This window comes from Bos taurus, chromosome 12 (assembly GCF_002263795.3).
Source record: "Bos taurus isolate L1 Dominette 01449 registration number 42190680 breed Hereford chromosome 12, ARS-UCD2.0, whole genome shotgun sequence".
In the NCBI taxonomy this organism is placed as follows: Eukaryota; Metazoa; Chordata; class Mammalia; order Artiodactyla; family Bovidae; genus Bos; species Bos taurus.
The window spans coordinates 47,819,778-47,827,238 of record NC_037339.1 but is presented as its reverse complement, the minus strand read 5'-3'; positions in this window follow the sequence as shown (position 1 = coordinate 47,827,238).

Genomic DNA, 7,461 nt, shown 5'->3' with positions numbered 1-7,461 from the left:
CCCAAAGAAAGGCAATGCCAAAGAATGCTCAAACTACCGCACAATTGTACTCATCTCACACGCTAGTAAAGTAATGCTCAAAATTCTCCAAGCCAGGCTTCAGCAATACATGAACCATGAACTTCCAGATTTCTAATTAACTACCCCCCACCAAGTCTTTATTAAATGTCTAAATCAGGGGTCAGCAAACTTTTTGTATAAAAGAGACAGACAGTAAATATTTTAGGCTTTCTGGTTCACATACAGTTTGCTGCACTTTTTGGCCCAATGCTTTTTTTCCTTTATTCCTCTTTTTTTTTCCTCCAACCTTTTTAAAATGTAAAAAAAAATCATGCCTTAGGTTGGATTTGAACTTCAGACTACAATTTGTTAACCTCCAGCTTAAATCTCTTTGAAAGACATTCAGATGTATGCAACATTCTGTTCATTTCATAATTTTGGATAAGATTCTCCTAGAGGTTTTTCATTAGCTCTGATCTGGCCTTGTTGTCTGTTCTCTCACGTTATCCTGAGGATCCCCTTCACTTCTCATCTGCACAGGGTCCCATGCACAGATTATCTTCAGTATTTCATGTCTTTCTCTTTCTTGCTTTACTCCCTCATTTTGATGAAATGTAGACTTAAGCAACTTAATGAAAGGTAAAAGAGTAACAAATTTGAGAGCCTGCATGTCTAAAAATATCTTATTCTTTCCTCACACCTGACTGGTGGTATGGCTGGGTATAGAATTCTAGATTAGAACTCATTTTTCTTCAGAATTCTAAAGGCATTTCTCCTCTATCTGCTAGATTCCAATGTCACTGCTGAAAAATTTGAAGCTTTTCATCCTTCTTTATACATGACTTATTTTCTTTCTGGGAATTTTAGGAAATAATTTTTGGCCTCAGGGTTTGAAGGTTCATATAAATATAGATCTATTCACACTGGTGTCTTAAGACATCAAAACCTTATACTCTTGAAATTCATGTCCTTTGATTTTAAGGAAATTTCTCAAATTACTTTCTTAATATTTCTCCTTGCCCTCATTTTTTCTATTCTTTCTTTCTGGAACTTATATTTAGATGATGGAACTCTATCTTCTTTTAGTTTCACTCTATCCTCTTTTGCTTTTTTCTGTTTACTTTTGATTCTTTCATTGCTGCTCTCATACCTCTAATTTTAATCTTTTGCTCTACATGTTCAGAACATTCCTGTTTGCTACATAGTTGTAGTATCTTTCTTATATCTCTGAGATATGAGAGATATTAATAGCTATTAATAGCTTTGCTTTATATTTTGCCTATCTTCAGTTCAGTTCAGTCACTCAGTCGTGTCTGACTCTTTGTGCCCCCATGGACTGCAGCATGCCAGGCCTCCCTGTCCATCGCCAACTCTCAGAGTTTGCTCAAACTCATGTCCATTGAATTGGTGATGCCATCCAACCATCTCACCCTCTGTAATCCCTTTCTCATTCTGCTTTCAATCTTTCCCAGCATCAGGGTCTTTTAAATGAGTCAGTTCTTCACATCAGGTGGCCGAAGTACTGGAGTTTCAGCTTCAACACCAGTCCTTCAAATGAATATTCAGGACTGATTTCCTTTAGGATGCACTGGGTGGATCTCCTTGCAGTCCAAGGGACTCTCAAGAGTCTTCCCCAACACCACAGTTCAAAAGCATCAATTCTTCAGTGCTCAGCTTTCCTTATAGTGCAACACTCACATCCATACATGACTACTGGAAAAACCATAGCCTTGACTGATGGATCTTTGTTCATAAAGTAATGTCTCTGCTTTTTAATATGCTGTCTATGTTGGTCTTAACTTTCCTTCCGAGGAGTAAGCATCTTTTAATTTCATGGGTGCAATCACCATCTGCAGGGATTTTGGAGCCCCAAAAAAGTAAAGTTTGCCACTGTTTCCACTGCTTCCCCATCTATTTGCCATGAAGTGATGGGACCGGATGGCATGACATTAGTTTTCTGAATGTTGAGTTTTAAGCCAACTTTTTCACTTTCCTCTTTCACTTTCAACAAGAGGCTCTTTAGTTCTTCTTCACTTTCTTCCATAAGAGTGTTGTCATTTGCATATCTGAGGTTATTGATATTTCTCCCAGCATTCTTGATTCCAGCTTGTGCTTCCTCCAGCCCAGCATTTCTCATGATGTACTCTGCATATAAGTTAAATAAGCAAGATGACAATATACAGCCTTGATGTACTCCTTTTCCTATTTGGAACCAGTACGACTGAAGTGACTTAGCAAGCAAGCAAGCATGCTGTTCTATGTCCAGTTCTAACTGTTGCTTCCTGACCTGCATACAGATTTCTCAAGAGGCAGGTCAGGTGATCTGGCATTCCCATCTCTTTCAGAATTTTCTACAGTTTATTGTGATCCACACAGTCAAAGGCTTTGGCATAGTCAATAAAGCAGAAGTAGATGTTTTTCTGGAACTCTCTTGCTTTTTCAATGATCCAACAGATGTTGGCAATTTGATCTCTGGTTCCACTGCCTTTTCTAAAACCAGCTTGAACATCTGGAAGTTCCCGGTTCACATATTGCTGAAGCCTGGCTTGGAGAATTTTGAGCATTACTTTACTAGCGTGTGAGATGAGTGCAATTGTGCGGTAGTTTGAACATCCTTTGGCATTGCCTTTCTTTGGGATTGGAATGAAAACTGACCGTTTCCAGTTCTGTGGCCGCTGCTGAGTTTTCCAAATGTGCTGGCATATTGAATGCAGCACTTTCACAGCATCATCTTTCAGGATTTGAAATAGCTCAATTGGAATTCCATCACCTCCACTAGCTTTGTTTGCGGTGATGCTTCCTAAGTCTCACTTGACTTCACATTCCAGGATGTCTGGCTCTAGGTGAGTGATCACACCATCGTGATTATCTGGGTCATGAAGATCTTTTTTGTACAGTTCTGTATATTCTTGCCACCTCTTCTTAATATCTTCTCCTGTTAGGTCCATAACATTTCTGTCCCTTATTGAGCCCATTTTTGCATGAAATATTCCCTTGCTATCTCTAATTTTCTTGAAGAGATCTCTATTCTTTCCCATTTTTATGTCTTCCTCGATTTCTTTGCACTGATCACTGAGGAAGGCTTTCTTTTCTTTCCTTGGTCTTCTTTGGAACTCTGCATTCAAATGGGTATATCTTTCCTTTTTTCCTTTCCTTTTCATTTCTCTTCTTTTCACAGCTATTTGTAAGGCCTCCTCAGACAGTCATTTTGCCTTTTTGCATTTCTTTTTCTTTTCGATGGTCTTGATCCCTGGCTCCTGTACAATGTCATGAACCTCCATCCATAGTTCATCAGGCACTCTATCAGATCTAGTTCCTTAAATATATTTCTCACTTCCACTGTATAATTGTTTTTTTTTTTTTTTAACTTTACAATATTATGTTAGTTTTGCCAAATATCGAAATGAATCCGCCACAGGTATACATGTGTTCCCCATCCTGAACCCTCCTCCCTCCTCCCTCCCCATACCATCCCTCTGGGTCGTCCCAGTGCACCAGCCCCAAGAATCCAGTATCATGCATCGAACCTGGACTGGCGACTCGTTTCATACATGATATTATACATGCTTCAATGCCATTCTCCCAAATCTTCCCACAGGTCATACCTGAATGGTCTAGTGGTTTTCCCTACTTTCTTCAATTTAAGTCTGAGTTTGGCAATAAGGAGTTCATGATCTGAGCCACAGTCAGCTCCCAGTCTTGTTTTTGCTGACTGTATACAGCTTCTCCATCTTTGGCTGCAAAGAACATAATCAATCTGATTTCGGTGTTGACCATTTGGTGATGTCCATGTGTAGAGTTTTCTCTTGTGTTGTTGGAAGAGGGTGTTTGCTATGCCCAGTGCGTTCTCTTGGCAAAACTCTATTAGATTTTGCCCTGCTTCATTCTGTACTTCAAGGCCAAATTTGCCTGTTACTCCAGGTGTTTCTTGACTTCCTACTTTTGCATTCCAGTCCCCTATAATGAAAAAGACATCTTTTTGGGGTCATCTTTTTTGCCTGTCTCACATGGTGGAAAGGAAATGGCAACTGACTCCATATTCCTGCCTAGAGAATCCCAAGAACAGACAAGGCTGGCAGTTGTGGTTTGTGGGGTCGCAAATTGTCAGACATGACTGAGTGCGCATCAAGTACCTCAAGTATCTTACACAGTGTTTTATTTTTCCTTCAAGTTGCTCTTCCTTGCTTTATCTCTTTCATATTAAATGGTTTCCTCAGGTATCTGGTAATTCTTGGTTGTTTATTAATAGTGAGGGAGCAAATTATCTGGTTGGACCATATTGTTGGAGAACTTGGGAATTTCAGTACATCCTGATCGTTCTTCCTGGGCTGGAAGACTTTCCCAGCCTCCTGCCTGGAGGATAAAGGCTTGACTCCAGTATTCTAGGAATCAAGGAATGGCTTCCAGCAACAAACGTGCACGCTTATTTAATTCTCCTACTTTCTATTTGGCATTTCTCCCCTCAACTGGACCTGTAGTCTACTGATTTAGAGACCCTCTGTCTTTACCTTCTCCAGAGAATTCTCCAGAGAATAAGCAGATAAATCTCCATTCCTTGGTGGGGCCTAGCTTGTTATTTCCTGTTCACAGTGTTGATGTTATAGTGGGAGTGGGGGGAGGGGAAGAAGTGAACTAGGTAATTAACAACTTCTTAGACAAACTTTTAACAAGTGCATATTGCTCTGCTTTAGAAGTATTTGAGACTACAGATTCCTGAGATCTTTTGGGATTTTTGTGGGGATTAGAATTAGGTTTGTTCCTAGTTTTCTCCACCACTACTTTAGGATTTAGCTTTTTCAGTCCTGCTCAGCTTATTGCCTCATCTATCTAGCTTTTCCCAGCGATCACAAGCTTGTTGGTAATTCTGTTTTCCTTTTTTACTCATAGGGTTATTCCTTAAAGGAAAAAAACTCTTCACTTTAGTGGGTTTTTTAAGGAAGCTGCAAAATTAGATGTGTCTAACCTACCATTTGTTTTTCCTAGAAGTCTGTATAGTGTTTTAGTTTCCTGTTCAAATGGTTTCATACATACATCATCATTCAAATGTCTTTGTATGCCAAATAGCATTAAGCTTTTACATTTATGTTCAACAATATTACCATTTCTATCACCCCAAATGCTTTCATGGGGTGGTAATCACTAAAAGTGGTAAGTAAAATAAAGATTGCTGGTTTATAAAGAAAAAAGAACATTCTGAGTTTTCCTGTAGCAAACTCTTCTAATTATACATAGCTCTCATGTGATTTATTATGCTTCTTTTTGCCTTAATAATCATTTTTATACAAATATTAAATATAAATAATTGCCAGGTTTTGTCACTGGTAACTCTAGTATGAGTAAAAAGGGTCGGGGGATGAGGGTGGGGAGTGTCTCCTATTGATTACTTTGAGACTACAGTAAAGAATCTAACCAAAGATGGAATTTGGTTAACTTCAAAGTAGAGACCAGATTTAGTAATGGAGAATAAAGCTCTGTTTTGTTATGTTACAGTCCATGAGTTAATCCAAAGAGCTCTGGTGGGCTTAGTTGCAGATAGGAAAAGGAATCTAGCTAGATTTTGAAGAAATTTTTATGTAGGCAGGCCAAGTCATGTTTATCTAAGGATTCTCTAATTGGATGCCATGAAGTGATGCATTTAACACAAGCTGCATCGTAAGAATGAAATAACATAATGAAGCAAAACAGAAAATGAGGTAACTTGGGCAGGGGGTGGAAGGGAGAATGACAACTAATGGAAGATGGTTAAAGCTCGGAGCATTACTAACTTGATGTCAAATAACATCATTATGTTCTGGCTAACTGGAATCTTGTGTCTTAATCAATTTTCATCTAGTTGGGGTAGCTTGTTTATCAAGAAACTGGTCACAGCATATTTGAATGCAGCTATTTATTTAGTGGATATGCTAACGATCAGAAATTAAATTGTCTGCAGCTTTGAAAGTGTGTTAGGCACAACTGTCTAAATAATTCTCCCTTTGAAAATTCAATGTTTGAAAATTCACAAGGCATTACCTGTTTGCTCACCTTGTAATCAGTTTCAGTCACACACCTGATCAAGAATCCAGCGCCAACGCTGCATCAACAGGGCAACGTGAAGAGGAAATCTGTTGACCATCAGACAGATTCAACCCCTTCAGGGCTTAAACCAATTCACACAGCACTGTAAAACTATTTTTGACATCTGCTTTATCAATCACTAAGAGCAGGAATACAAAAGCAATCTGAGAAGTGGTGTTTCTTCCAAGAAATTGACAATCTGAGGAGGAAAAACATACACGAAAGAAGCTGGAAAATATTCAAATGCTGAAGTGTCATCCTGTCTCCAAATGCAAAAGAGGTTCTACTGAGTGTGACCAAGAAAGACAGCATCTGAACTGTGCTCTGGCACACAAGGATGTGAACTGGGAGCTGGCAAGAGAAGAGAAAGGGCAGCTTTCTACAAAAGGAGAAAAGGAGAATAAAGAAAGGGAGAGAGGGACTCCCCCGGCGGTCCAGTGCTTCCAATGAACCAGGTGGTGGTTTGATCTCTGGTCCAAGAACTAAGACCCCTGATGCTGCCTGGTCCAAAAAAAAGGAGACACTAGAAACACTTGTGATCTGTAGTCTGGAGTAAATTGGTACTGAAGCGTGAGGAAGCCGAAAACAGTTAGGTGCTGGAACCAAAGCAAGCAGGACGTTTCTAGGCACAAGAAAACTTAATTCTTATAATTATCAACTGAATACTTACCCATCTCTGATGCATCATTAGACATCTCTGTCTTTGCTTCAGAAATCTGGTAGGCTCACTTTCTATCTCAATTTCTAGAAATAAATTTAAGCCAAAGAAATTATGTTTTACACCCATGAAAGAATGAGGTTCCGGCTGGGGAATGAGCATGCCCTCTTCTTGAGCTAACTGAGTTGAGTGACACGGAGAATGAGGGGTCCAGTAATGAGGAAGGCTGAATAAACTCACGATGCCAAATTATGTAACTGCAATTTTACCTTATTTTCCCATCAGGGGTTTTTCCACTTCTTGAAAATATATGACAGTGATACTGAATTCTTTTCCTTCACTCCAAACTTTATCCTAAACTTTCACTCTAGCTTCTGCTTGAAACTTTATTCTAGAAGTTTGAGTTACTGCAAAGATAATACAGAATTCCTATATACCCCACCCTCAGCTTCCTCTATTTCATACTTTATTCAAATTGCCTCAGTTTTCCCCCATGTCCTTTCTGTTCCAGAATCCCATTTTGTTTTTGTTTCATTTAGGTTTCTCTTGGCTGTGACAGCTTCTCAGTTTTCCCGTTTTCAAGACCTTAAGTTTTGACTACTGGTTGGATAGTTTGCAAAACGTCCCTCATACGGGATGTCTAAAGTCTTTCTCATGCTTACACAGGGCTTATGTGTTTTAGGAGGAAGACCACAGAGGCAAAGTCCCATTTTCATCACATCAAACCAAGAGTATATACTTCGAGA